Source organism: Fundulus heteroclitus, chromosome 15 (genome assembly GCF_011125445.2).
Source record: "Fundulus heteroclitus isolate FHET01 chromosome 15, MU-UCD_Fhet_4.1, whole genome shotgun sequence".
NCBI lineage: Eukaryota > Metazoa > Chordata > Actinopteri > Cyprinodontiformes > Fundulidae > Fundulus > Fundulus heteroclitus.
Genome location: NC_046375.1, coordinates 6,971,634 through 6,986,874, shown reverse-complemented (window position 1 = coordinate 6,986,874; position 15,241 = coordinate 6,971,634). Strand labels below are relative to the sequence as shown.

Below are 15,241 nucleotides of genomic sequence, written 5' to 3'. Positions count from 1 at the left end.
ATCTTCCTGAATTTTTATGTATATAACCACCTATTGCAAACTGGTGATGAAAGGATGTTTTTTCTGCTTAACTCCTAAATAGCTCTTATACACTACATCTGCATGATGCCGAATACGGTATCTACACAGGTACCAGTAAAAGTTTGAGTATAAGACCTATCCACTTTCGGAGCAGGTTTCAAATGTAGTCAGTTTCAAGGCCACTTGTTCTGGATGGGACTCCCTATCCTAACAAGTTTGTCAGGTACAGCCAAACCCAGCTTCATCTGGATGGAGTTTAGTGTCACTCAGCACCTTCTTTTCTTAGCCAAATTATCAATACAGTTTAGGTTTTACAGAAAATACAGAGTTACTATTGTTTATCATTTTAGCAAAAGATTTAAGATTGAAATCCTTGAATTGAAATCCACCTAACCATCTCTTTGTTTCTCTGTATACCTCCCCTGTACCACAACACATGCTGTCCAGAGTGTCTGTCCCTCACTTCCTTCTTTCATGTCACGACATGGTCTCAGTCTTTGTAAATTTGTCTGACTAAAATTGACTGAAATCTAATAAATTTACCCAGAAAAGACAATATTTGGTCCCACTGAACATTTTCTTTTCTTTAATTTGAGTAAATTCTACTCATGCAAAACAGAGTCTTACCATTGTTACTTGATTCAAACATCACATAACAGACCAAACAAAAGGAGCATATTTCCGCTATGTACAATGTACAGTGATCTTAAACTGTAGGTTCGTTTTAGATTTCTGAAAATAAAATATGTATTTTGAATATTTCTTCCCTTGTGAAACATAATCCTGATCCAAGTTTTATTTTGAACAAGCGCTTCCAAAACATTAATGACTGTTTGAACCTATGGTAATACTTGCAATGTCTTAAGAGGAGCAGAGAGAAGCATTTAAATGGAATTACTGTTATGTATGGTCAAATGGATTAGCATGAGACCCTGAATTTTTTCACTCTTCTATTAATTCTTAAAGACGGTGGTTAGCATAGTGTACCTGCCAAATCCAGGCAAAATGCATAATTTAATTGCTTTTACATGTTCAGAACTTTCATAGGCTTTTTTCTTTATCCCAAACACCAGATGGCAGTATAAGATCACAACAGTGTCACTATCCTCATGACTGTGCAGTGTGACAAATACTGAAAATTCCCAGCAGCATCCACTAATGGGGCTTTTTGTCTAGGATTTATACGTAATTCTTTCTGTGCGTTAGTCAATGTCAAATCAGTATTATGTGCACTCTGCATTTCCTCGTTGATATTTCTGTTTACCGCCACCCACATCTTTGCGCCAACAGGCTAACTGCTGGGATATGTAAATCTGCCAGGTGATTGAACTCAACCAAAAATCAATGTGACAGCTTCCCATTGGTTAAATTTGGATAAAAATTGTGATTACAGGAGGTCCCATCGAGGTTGTGGATGCAAAAAACAGGAGTGACTGATGCTTCCTCACAGCAAAGGGAGCTTAGCCCAACACAGCTGCTCACACTGCATCATCATCATCATCATCATAGCCATCATTTTCATCATCCTTTCATCCTTTTCCAAATCAGCTGGAAATGTCACGATGGCATCAGCTGCATCTAGAACAAAGATGAAAGGATTTCTAGGGTACAAAGGTAACAAGGGTGCTCGACATGAAAAACAAAACTAAAACTGCAAGTAAAAGACAGCATTCTTGCATTTTGTCTACCTGCTTATACGTATATATTTTATGACTCAGAGGGTTCAACAGTACTGACCTTTTTCAACACCCGACCAGTGGTGTTTATGCTGGATAAGCAGCAGGATCTTGAATTGCTGTGAACAGGTCTCCGGTCCTCAGTGTTGCCTGATGCCATTGGCTCTTAAATGTCATCGAGAATGGAAGAAGAGAGCAGTGATCTGCACTCAGGCTCTAAACAAATTCCAGCCGATCGCCTCTTTCTCCCAACCATGCTGCTCTCCAGGGGTCACTTGCCAACAGCTTTAGCTTTTGCAGTGTTTACTTTTGTGCTCACGCACTTCTTTTATAATGACTGACAAGAGAGAAAAAAATATATAGTTACTGGGAAATATGCTGTGAGGACAGAGGTACTCCTGAGGAGAGACTAGATATAAATGTTGTCTCATACCAGGTTATGAAGCAGCACTTATTACCATGCTGGCAATACATCAATACATACTGTGTCTCTCAAAAGTATACGCAGTCCTGTATATGCCAGTCTGTTGTGATGTAAAACAAAATGATTTTGATAAATCATCTCAAAACCTTTTTCATATATATCATGACATTTGTATATCTTGTACAATTAAACACATTTACTAGAGGAAAACAAAAATAAAGAATTAATGGCTGAGTCAGAGCCTGCACAACCATTTGCATGATGTAGACAGTTAGCATCTTAGAACAGTATAAACAGAATAAACAATTAATGGTTGGCTCAAGACCTGTGCAACAATTTGCATGATTTGAATAGATATTATGTTTGTTGGGAAAGGCTAAGATTATACAGTCTGACTGCAGCCAGGAGGAACGATCGACGGAAGCGCTCCTTAGAGCATCCAGGATGCAGCAGTCTGTCACTGAAAGAGCTCTCCAGCTCTGCTACAGACGTTGTCCATCACTGATGTGATTTTCCTTACAGTCCTTCTGTCTCCCACCACCTGAACTGGGTCCAAAGAGCATCCCAGGACAGGGCTGGCTCTCCTAATGAGTTTATCCAGCTGGTTCCTCTCAGCTACAGATAAGCTGCTGCTCCAACAAACCACATCATAGAAGATGGCTGATGCCACCACAGAGTTGAAGAAGGTCTTCAGGAGCGCCCCATGGACTCCTAAAGACCCCAGTCTCCTCAGCAGGTAGAGTCTGCTCCGATCCTTCCTGTAAAGAGCATCAGTGTTGTGACTCCAGTCCAGTTTATGGTTCAGGTGAACACCCAGGTACCTATAAGAGTCCACTATCTCCACATCAGTTCCATGGATGTTCACCTGTGTCAGACAGGTGGGTCTGCATCTCCGAAAGTCTACCTCCAGCTCCTTTGTTTTGTCTGCATTTAACATGAGGTGGTTCTGCTGGCACCAGCCTACAAAGCTCTGGATCCTGACCCTTCCTCATCTGTAAGAGCGACTATGGCAGAGTCATCTGAGAACTTCTGCAGGTGGCAGCCTGGTGAGTTGATGGAGAAGTCTGCAGAGTAGAGGGTGAATAGAAACGTTGCCAACACAGTTCCCTGCGGTTCTCCTGTGAGGTCAGAGACACTGCCCTATGTCCTAACATACTCGGGTCGACCAGTAAGGTAATCCAGAATCCCTCAGAAAGTTGGTGATCCTCCCCTGACCTCTCCAGGTTGTCCTTTAGAAGTCCTGGATGGATGTTGTTGAAGGCACTGGAGATATGAAAGAACATGATTCTCACGGTGCTTCCACAGTTTTCCAGACGGAGCAGAACTCGTTGCAGCTGGTAGACGATGGCATCATCCACCCCGATGCCAAGCTGGTAGGCAAACCGCAGAGGATCCAATGAAGACCTCACAGGGGGAGAAGATGATTGAACATCAACCTCTCGAGGGTCTTCATCAGTTGCGATGTTAGTGCCACTGGCCTGTAGCTGTTGAGATCTTTGGGGTGTGCGGTCTTGGGCACCCGCACCACACAGGAGGTTTTCCACAGCTGTGGTACTCTCCTCTGCTTCATGCTTGATGCCATCTGGACGTGCAGCCTTCCTCGGTTTGGTCTTTCTCAGAATGTTCCTCACTTGGATCGTGTGACAGTGTGGCGGCGGCGGGCTCATTAGTGGAGTCATCTGAAGCGAAGGGGGTGGATGACAGCTGAGAGCTGAAAGATGTGCAGTTCTGGGTGGAAGAACAGGTAGGTGAGGGTGTCTGCGGCATGTTAGGAGGGTTGGGGGAGGGGCTGGCTGGTCCAAGTCCTGCTTATTCCCCCATCTCAAGTCACCTACAGCCTGGACGCACTACTTGTGACCCGAGATGGTTTGTAGGCTTTTCCAGACATCACTCATGTTGTTGTCTAGCAGCTGTGATTCCATTTTCTTCACGTAGGCTGTTCTTTCCTTTTTTTCTGTCCATCTTTCAGCTCTTCTGACCTTCTGATCTGCTGACCTGAAAGCCCTTATCTTCTCCCTCAGCAAAGATTTTATGTCCAGGTTTATCCAGGGCTTGCTGTTGGAGAAACATCTCACCTTCATGGGATAAAAAAAAAATTATAGCAGGAGCAAGACAACTTTATCAGAGACTGAACTGAGAAGCAAAAGGCTTTTCCGCAGAAACAGCTTTTGGGACAAAACGTCTGTTGCTACCAAAAAAAATACGATACTGCAACATCGGAACAATCATATGTTAGTTTGTTGAATGAAAGTACTTATATAAATTGTATGGTGTGTTGTTTTGCTGCCTCTTAAAGCTGCTGAACTTTCGAAGACGTACATGGCATAGATTTTATAGTAGCATTCGACTGGTACTTTGTGTCGGCAAATATGCTTTATCGTGATTGGGATATCCCTGAAATAATAATAATTTAAAAAATAAATACATTAACATCTAACATCTTAGAGCCAGAATTTAGTATATATAGTTTCAAATGGTTTCCAATCATGCTAAGCATTTGTATTTCGTACCTTTATTTCTCAACACCCGCACGATTTTATAGACTGCGGAGTAAGGAATCACCGGCATCCTGGAAAACGATGAAGGTTTCCAGTGTTTATGACAGGATGTTTTATGAACCCTGTACTGTGAAGCTGACATCTGCTTCCATATTGTTATACTCGTGTCACTTCATGATTGATGGCAGCACCTGTGTTTACTGTCAGAAGCGAGTTTAAATGGCTCACAGTCTTCCATTTGTAGCAGTGCCTGGCATTTACACATAATGAAGAGCATAATCGGTGCAACTATGAAACTCATCAGTTATTACGCTGAGCTTGAAAAGGCCAGCCATTTGAATGAAATGCAAAAAAAAATCTCAAGGTCAAGATCTACAGGTAAGTGGGCTTTTTTTTTCTTCCAATTCAGCCACTGCTCACGGCAATCGGGCTTTCCTTTGCAGAAAATCCTTGCCACCTATAGAACGGGACTGCTCTAAAGCACCGTCTCGCACTCAGCATGGCAAGAAGAAATTTAAATTGAATCATGGTAGTTGAGATCATCACAAATCTGCTGCCGTTAAGGAATATGCTGAGGAGAGCCTGGCTAAGTGACTATTCTAATTTGTGAGATAGTGGGTTATCTGGGAGATCTCTAGCTGCAAATGGTAGAGGCAGTGGCTGTAAATGGTTGGAGAGATATCTTTTATATTGTGTGCACTGCATGTGTGTAGCATTTTCAGCACTCCCTTTATGCCGGCATGAACTGTCTGGATATATTTCAAAGCACACAGAGAGAAGTGGATGGACTCTTCTTTTCGTGCTCATCTGAAAAGCCCATTTATTACTAAAAGGTGAAAAATGTGGGGTTAGGGTTACTGTGGACCTTTGGAGGCTCTGTTTCATATTCCCCTGTTTGCCACCACATGGTTCATATTTTCCCAGAATTGAGGTTGAATGAGTAGGAAACAGAAACTGCAATAAGTACGAAGTGAATCAGAGGAAAGAGGTCCTCAACCGTGATGCCCCACGGCACAAAAAAAAAACAACCACGCTTTCATAGACAATAGTAACACCAACAGATATTGGGGGAAAGTTGAAGTGTTCCTTATTTTTCTTGATTTGTATATGGCTCACAGTGTTACTGCTCAAATGAACACAAAAAACATAGAAAAACTTTATAACTTAAAATAAAGATCCAGAGTCTTTCAAATCAAGTACTAAACTCCCTGCTTGTATAAAAAAGAAACTTACCTGACCACACTTCTCAGTGATGTCAGCTTTCTGAAAATAGTAATGGTTCATTTGGGAAAGTAAATCTGTTGGCCTCTCTCTGGCATTAAAAAAGCATTTCTTAGTGCTCCACAACCAGACAGAACACGTTAAATATAAATAATAATAATAATAATAATAATAATAATAATAATAATAATAATAATAATAATCTATCTAATCTGGTCTCCAGCCAAGCCTTGATTTTCATTTAATTAAATTGACTTGATGACTAATTTCAAACAATCTTCAACAGAGTTTGATGTTAAATTTGAGGATCTTGCCTTTGCAATATATTTATTTCTGCATGACTTAAAGCAATCAATGAATCAATCTTGTCCTCAGAAAATGAATGGGCCTAGTTTATGCGAGCTACATTTGTAGCCACAGCTGCCCTGGGGCTGACTGACAAAAACGAGACATACATCGGCGCCATATTATATATATATATATATATATATATATATATATATATATATATATATATATATATATATATATATTATATTTATATACACACACACACACACACACGTGTGTGTGTGTGTGTGTTTATTGTTGCTTTATAGTGATTATGGCCCTCCTTTTGACCTGTACTAACCCTAAAAATAGCTCCTTGCAATATTTTACCATAAAAGGGACATCTGTGGTACATCCCTGAAGATTACTTGCAGTTTAATCGCTGCACCTAATCATTTGGGGTTACAATACCTAAACCAGAAACTTTCTGGCTAAAAGGTCAAAGTCTTGTATGCTAATGTATTAGAGACATGCAATTACCATATTTAAATTTTAATACTGAAAAGGATAAATCATTTGATGATAATGTTGGCTCCCTCTGGGTCCACTGTTCCATTAACTACTGTTGGGTATGTCCCTGGGAACACACTGTTTAATTACAAACATTGAAGAAGCACAGACTTCACAATATGTTTAAAATTGGTTTCTTAGAAGTAAAATGACCACAGGGTACATTTAAAGTCACCATCTGCTTCATCAGTATGAAAAACCGAGTTAAAACGGTATGTTTTACCTCCTTTTGTGCTGTAGAATTGAAAAGCAGAGACAATGCCTTTAAACCTGAGGTCACCATTTTCCCCACTCCCCCAGATGTCTAAACAAAACGCCAGGAGAGCTGCAAAAAAAATAAAAAAAAATAAATGAATACTAATAAAATAAAACAGTTAATAAATAAAAATTAAAATTGGAAACAGATTTTTCTTCTGTAGGGTATGCAGAGAACAAATATTAACCCACTCACCAAAAACATCCTCCTCACAGCTTATCACACAGACCATTCAGGGATCGCTGAACGCACCAAACTAATACGCGCTGAGGAAAAACAAACCTATCAGTTTTAGACAGACAGAGGGAGTAGCCACGTGTTTCATTTCTCTACGCTATCTGGCTTCTTTTAATGATAACAAGCCAACAGTGACAAGCGTGGATGCAATGATGGCCGGGCTGGCTTCACTCTGCTAACCAGCAGGGTGGGACAATGGGCTCGTCTTCATACTGATAGCGACGTTAAAGACGATTCAAGAACAGAATAATGACAGGCCATTCATGGCAGTGCACCTTTACAAAGGGGGATATAGCTCCTTCCAAAAGTATGCATACCCACTGAACCTTTCAACATTTTGTCTGGTTGCAGCCACATGCTTCAAGGTATTTTGGAGGAGTTTTATGTAATAGGCTAACACATTGCTGCATCGTAAAAATGTGGTTTTCATTTATGTGAGACCCCTTTACTTTGGTACTCCCTAAAAAAATCCAATTTAACAAATTGCCTTTATTATTCAAGTTAATAAACACATTCCACTGTTATGTACTTTAATCTGATTAGAAATGGGCAAATGGATAAGGAGATCATCAATGGTAACTCGGGAGGAGCCTCAGAGCTCACAGCTCAGGTGGGAGAATCTGTCTAATCCAGGGGTTATGGTGCCCGCAGGCACCAGGTAGCCCCCATAGACCATGTGTGGTGCTCCACAGTGAGCTGAATTTAAAATGCTGTCTTATTCCGTTGCTTTTCCTTTATAATCATACTTGTATTTACATAGATTTAAAAATGAGAAAAGCATTAAAAACATATTTATATTACATAAAGTTAGGTTGAGATTGGACTCCTTTGTATGACACAGTACTAATCAAGTAGCTCTCAGTTTCAAAATGGTTTGTGATCCCTGGTCTACAACTATTAATTAGGAACTAGTACTACACATATCTGGATTTCATGGGGGACAAAAAAGAAGAAGAAAGCCATAAAAAGTTATGTTAGCAGTTTCCTTTTCTTGGTGGAAACAGCAACAATGGAGGGGAAAAGGAGCCCTGGTCACTTGAAAGCACCGTTGAACAGCCACCATTCCCAAGACGACACATGGTGGTGGCAGCATCATGCAGTGGGCACGCTTTTCAGACTTAATTAGAGATGGGAAGGTGGATGGACATAAATGCAGGGTGGTCCTGGAATAAAACCGGAAAGAATCTGCAAAACAACATGTGTCTAATAGAGCTGATCAACCCACAAACAAAGCCTTGCAGCGAAACATGGTTCTATGAAGTATCAATTCGCAACAGGAGTCAGCAACCTGTAAAATCTATGGATTTTACAGGTTAAATAAAATCTATTTAAAGCCTAATGAACGGCATTACCCTTCCAGAAACAAATAACATCTAGTTTTTGGAAACTAGCCGACACCCCAGTGAAAAAAAAGGTAGAGCTATACCAAGTCATAGAGTACAAACATCCATCCATCCATCCATCCATCCATCCATCCATCCATCCATTCATCCATCCATCCATCCTAATTTTTATTCATGCGAGCTTGTGGGGAAAAATGTATGTTTCACATTTGAACAATATAACATCACCTTATTAAAATTTACATATCTTTCATGCAATAAGAAAAAAGAGTCAAAGCTTTCATCTTAGAACCTAATGTATGTTTACATTATAACATAATGAAATGAATGATGCTGCAGTCAAGTGGTTGAGAAAAATGGCTTGTCAACAGGAACTGATTAAGTCTGGTTTCCTGCTTCGACAGAGCCGTGGAGAGATGTAGCTGTTATTCAGCAGCCCGAAGCATGAGCTCGGACAGAACTGTGATAAGGACGCATACCCTGAGAAGCAACTTAAACAAGCATGGGGCTTTACAGATGGAAGAATGAATCCAATTCGACTGAGGAGGCAGCATTTTTTTTTATTTCTTATTCAGCTAAAGGCTCCATGGATAAACACTTCCCCACATGAACTGCTATTGGGGGCACGACTAGTGGAGACCTGAGAGGTTACCACCGTAACGCCCACACATGCAGACACTCATAACCATGCACTCAATAACACTCGAGTCGATGACGTAGACACATTTACACGCCCCGCACACATCCTAAACTCCCAGGTCCAGAGGGCAGACCAGCCCCCTGGACCCAGGAGGTGACTCCCTTCACCAGGGGGGAGGAGAGTAGACCGCCTGAGCAACAAGCTGAGACCAGCACCGAGCGACCCAGCCCCTACCGATCCAAGGCAACCGAGCTCTAGTGGTCTTTTGTTTGGGTGGCAGCTTTACTCTTCTCAATAAACATCATTATTTAATTTCTGTATCAATGGAAAGGTACAATAGAAAACATACTTTATGCTGTACTCAAAAAGAAATGCATGGTGGCATTCTGTTGTACAAATTGTTTGCAAAAACAGCACAAAAACTTAAAAATAATAAATAGATATTGGTCATTTATTTTATACAATTTGGCCAAAGTCTTTAATAACTTTTCAGAAGAGTCTAAAGAGCTTCTTGAGGCTCCAAGGCCACATGTAGCAGACCCCTGGACTTTGGGGGACTGTATGCAAATTTTTAATAAATAGATGATACAAACTCCATGGAAGTTTGCAGGGTAAAACACGACAACATGTCAGACGCCTCTAGGAAGATGAAAACTTTAGCAAGACACTCACTGTGGATTTACACAGTAGTCATTTCATGGTCCAGAACAAATGAACATGAAATATTAAACTTTGAAAATATACTATTCAAACAAATCCTTGGTAAAGAAAGTGTGGTGACTCAACATAATCTCAGAAGACATGGTGTAAGCAACGTTGTAAAGATGTCAACAAGGAACATCTTACGTTTGACAAGGGCATCTCTATTTACTGACGAGGACAAAGGCCGAACTGTAAAGAGAGACGGCAATTGGAGGCCTAAATTCAGCCATGCCTGGGCATCTGACAAGATTAATTTACTTCATAATGAGGGCAGTGGGGATTTATGGGTAATAGCGAGGTGAGCCCAATATCTCAGCGGGCACCGGTCTTTAATTTCAGGCAAATCCACTCACTCACGTCACCGCTCTCTGTGAACGTTGCACCTTTTCACTCTTGTCTGCACCGCACCGGCACCGGTGGCAGTTTCCCTGATGAGCTCTGTTCTGCTCGATATTTTCAGATCACAGTGAGCTGCTGCTCTTGCCAGGAAGACAAGACCGTGGAAGAAATATTTAGACAGGCAAGGCGGAGAAAGTAGAATCCTCTGCTTAAGAACTTTTTCCTCACCAAAACAAGTCACAAAGAAGTGCAATAAGGATAAGCCAAACTGATGCACCAAGTTGCTAAAGGTATTGATTTTACTCAGAGGAAACGCATTTTGCATGAAGTAAATTTTATGCCTCTGAAATAAATAACGCTGCATCCTGAGAGTGCTTTCTCATCTTAGGAAAGCTTTTTAAGAGCAGATTACACAACATTTGTGACACAAAGTAGAGTTTCTGACTATATATATATATATATATATATATATATATATATATATATATATTAGAGCCATAGACACTCAGTATTGTAGGAATTGTAGGAAACTGCAGGTCAAACGCTTTCTGATAGGTACATGAATCTCAGAGGATGAAAATACAGAACAGAGTCAAGATTTTTGGTGGACAGTAACAACATTTTAACTTCCTGGAACTTAAATCATCTTTATATTTCAGTTCTAACAAAATAAACAAATCAACATGCTTTAACAGTCCTTCCTGAAAAAAAAAAAAAACATTCACACCACTTAAAGAGCATCTTTCATGTTTTCTTTTGGTGTTGGGATTGAGTAAAATAAAAACTGTTTGACAAAAATGTGTCTTTTCACAATCTAACCCAAAAAGCTTCAGTCGGTTCGCAGTTAAGAAGATTTGCACCACTTACAGCTTTCTTTCTATGGTTTAAGTCATTAAAATGAGCAGTATGGATAATCGGCGTTGCCCCTCCCTCGCCTGTTGCTGCTCACTGCCAATCAGCAGCCTGGAAGAAGGCACATTTTTTCCATGTTCTTTAGGGCCTTTTGTCCTGAAAAACGTGGACATTAAGTGTGGAAACTGAAAAAGCACCATCCATCACTCTTACTAAGGTAACACTGTCAAAACTACAGCTGGCAGACTGCAAACAATATGTTGACTGCAGGCTGCCTATCTGGGCAGACAGCCCAACTAATTAACCAGCAAACAACATCTCATATTACGCAGATTACCCTTTAAAGAGCTGAGAATGTGTATGTATAAAAAAACTCTTGAAAGGCAGTACCAAATCTATCCTACATATGAGTTAAATTGCCAAAGAAGTATTTGGTTCTGTGCATTTTAATGTTGTTTAAACATTGGTCAGTTTCTTACTACTTGACTACTTTACATCTTTATTTTACCAATAGAAATCCACAACAAAACCCATTTCGTGTTGTTGCCTGCCAAACAAAGCAGAGGCTAGACCCAGAGGTGTAAAAGGAACAAGCAGGGAGGACACAGCAGGTATCTTCAGTCATTACTGGAACCCCAGCAGAAAGGATCTGTGTTTACTGTGAGCAAAGCAGCTTCTCTATCGCCCCCAAAGCTTGCTCATTTTCTCCACAATTTCATTCCGTGACGTTCGTTTGAGGGCAACGTTTTGTGAGAGTATCAGTCACGCAGCCAAAGCAGGAGCCATGACACAAAGAGGGCTGTTTGTCATGTCACTGGATGAAGATGCATGTTTTACTGTAGTGCATAATAGAAAAAGTGACAGATTTGAAGATAGAGAGGAGTTTAATTTTACTGGCCAAGCTAGAGGAGCTCTAATGACTGTAAATGAGGTCTTGCTCCGAGAAAAAGGCCCGGTCAACTTGTTCGTCCTCACCGGGCCCCGTAATGCTCCACTGGTCCTTGGACTCGATACTCAGTGCTCCTCTTTTTCATTTTCCAAAGCAGCCAAAAGACAGCTGGTTTTATTGGCAGTTTATTTTTATTTTTTTAAAGTTGTAGTCTCAAACATTCTTCCTCTGTCCTAACATATCCTAGATAATTTCCATTCTGTTCTCCCTGCCTCACTTCATCTTCATTTCTCACTCATCCCTCTCTCTCTGTGCTGAAGACATTTTCTCTCTCTTTTTTTAAACTCCTTTCCCCTTTTTTTTTAACTTTCTCACATTTTCACTTAATCCTCCAACTTATCCCCCAGAGCTCATTCCAGCGGATCGGTTTGGCCTGGCTTCTTTTAAACCCCTCTTTCACAGAAAATCAACACAGCAAACACCAATACTAGTTGAAGTCATATTAAAATCTTCCTCTCCCCCCCCCCCACACTTACCACACAGTCTTCAGAGGACTGGGGGCCGTCTCTCATCTACTTAGTTTTAATTTAGCTCCCGCAGACTGACACAAACACATTCTGCTGTCGACCTGAAACCAAAGAGACGGGCCTCGGTTTTCTGCTTTATTGTTATTCTGCTGACTGCACTTCCCAGGGGAGAGGTCGTGGTCAGCGGCTCTAAAATAATTACCGCAACAACAAACAAAAATAAAAGAACCGAGAGTGGCATGATGAGCATTAAGTAATAAAAAAAAAAAACATCTTTTAATTTGAATGAGTCGCCTTGCTTTAAGTTTTCCTGCATTTTAGTCTTTTTTTTTCTAACACCCTTGAGACTTTAGTTTATGGATCACATAACAAGGGCAAGTTTTCTTTGAATGCAGCCTAATTAGCGCTGTTGTTTGAAAGTGTCATAAGGGCAGACTGTTTGACATAAATAAACCGTTTTTTTTTTTTTTTTTTTTTTTTTTACCAAGAGGCAGAATCTGGCCCAGGATGAATTATTTAACAGTTTACGTCCGTATAATTTCTAGATGATGTGTCCAAATCCAGCACACAGGCATGCCGCTTCGTCTTTGCTTCCAGAAACGAGCACATCTGCGGAGGGATCTTAAGGCTTTCTATGCGGCCAGCGACACAGCATCTGTGTTCTCTGAGATGCATATCCGCTGGTAATGGGGCCTGCTTCAAAAACCCCAATGAATCCTTTTAAAACGGGTAACAAATTGGAAGGCCGTTTCCAAGACAAACTGGCACGATAGTTTAGTGGAAATTAGCTAAATGCAAACACAAAGTGAATCTTTGAAGCTAATTTGGACCCCTGTGCCACATGGGATATTAAGCTGAGACAAATCGTTGCTATGGTTCCCTTCCCGCCATATATAACGTTTGTTTCATGATGATCGACTAACACACTTTCAGGGCTGCTGCCGTGACAGAGAAGTAAGCAATTTCTCACTTGCACTATTACTTAGACACAAAAAGCCCTACATTAAGGCTGAAACCTCCATTCTTTTGCCTCACTGTTTAGCTTCATTAGTGCCACTGTCTCTACTCACTAGCTTCTCATTGTCATGCCATTGTATTCATTAGTGTGATCATTATCACATTCCTATTACATAACGTACAAGTACATCCGCCTATTCATTAGCAACAACCACTTGTCATCATCATACAGCAAGTAAGGATGGAGAATGATAGCAGAATAAACTATTAATACGTTGGGCTACTGTGCCTTGCTAAAGTTCCTTGAGCATTTTTAAATTTTGACAACTTACAACCACAAGCTTTCAAGTTTTTAAAAGGATAATATCATTGCACAGAGGAGGATTTTATTTACTAGGTATGTGACTTCTGCAGGACATGCGTTGCACTGGCTCAGAGCGAACGGGCCTGAATCCATTTGTATGCCACACTTTTCAGAAATGTATTTGGTAAAAACACACTCACACACACACTTTGTGTTTGTGTATCACATAAAAATACCAGTAAAACACATTTAGGTTTTTGTCCATAATGTGACAAAATGAACAAAAGGGGTACACATCCTTTTGCGAGGTACTGTAAGTGTCTTGGGCTGCAAGGTGACAGATTTGACAGCATGGTGACTGGAAGGTGTTGGGTTCATGTTTTGGCTAGGGCCTTTCTGCAATGAGTTTACACGTTCATCCTGTACACATGTGGTTTCACTTTGGATTCTCTGGCTTAGGTTTGAGCGTGTACGTGCATGGTTGTTTATCACGTGCTTGTGCTTACCTCTGATTAACCAATTTAGTTTTTTTTAGGGTTTTCCCTAATTCTCATCTGCTTGAGATGGGCCCCATCCCTACTTTAGCCTGTAAGAGCTTAAGAGATTAATAAAATGTTCCTAAATGTCTTAATGCTATATAATTTATTTATAGTTTTCTTAAAAGATAACTAGAATTATTTTTGGAAACTTCTACAGTGGCATTGAGTAATAGCTGTCCAAGCTTTCTTTGCTCTTTGTGCATTTTTTAGTTCACAGATTTTTCTGTCCTGTTCTTCGTTTGTGCAGAAAAAAAATCAAAGGTGCACAGGTGAAGGACTAACAAGAAATTCAGAAAAGTATCTGAGAGTCATGTTATAGACCTACCACAAGATGTAAGAGATGCATCATCCATCGCTGATCATTGCAGTGTGGAGCAGCTTTTCAGTGAAAAGATTTTAGAGAATCACCTTCCTGAGATATAGCGTCATTATGTGTCTACCAACCTATGTAAGTTATCTCAGGTGGAGATTTAAGGACGAAACAAAAGAACAAAGATGAAATTTACCTTTGTGACAGGCTGCCTGAAATGAAGATTCCATTTAAAACCGAATCCTTGCTAAGATGCCTGTTCTACACTACAATGTGTCCCCGGAGCTTGGCTGCGTTTTTAATGTCTGCATTATTCATGGGGCAGAGCTAAGGAGCTCTGCAAACAAAAACAGAACCAGAGAAAGCCCCATTCATCTGAAACGGTCAGGAAGTGGACAAGAAATGAACACAAAATTGAAAATAAAAAAAATGCCACTAATATTAAATGAAAAAAGAAAACCTTCAGAAAGACAAGAAATATATTAATCAGAATGAGGGTTGGAAGAAAGTCAGGCTGTAATGGAGCTGAAGGATTGATGGCCCAAGGCTTATCCACACAATGGCAGTATCATTTCAAAATACTTCAAAAACACGTTATTTAAAGAAAATACTCCAGGTAAAAGTGAGCTCACAGAAGCCTCCATTTTTATCCAAAAAATGCTCACG

At 40.3% G+C, this 15,241-nt stretch overlaps 1 long non-coding RNA gene across 1 annotated transcript; it reads right to left on the bottom strand.

The window, feature by feature from the left end:
* Positions 1 to 281: 281 nt before the first annotated feature.
* Positions 282 to 7,202, bottom strand: LOC118566182. The gene is made up of 4 exons (XR_004932872.1): positions 7,132 to 7,202; positions 6,904 to 7,005; positions 1,759 to 2,034; positions 282 to 1,599 (listed from the first exon to the last, which is right to left on the bottom strand). It is a non-coding gene; the product is annotated as an uncharacterized LOC118566182 (long non-coding RNA).
* Between the last annotated feature and the right edge of the window lie 8,039 nt (positions 7,203 to 15,241).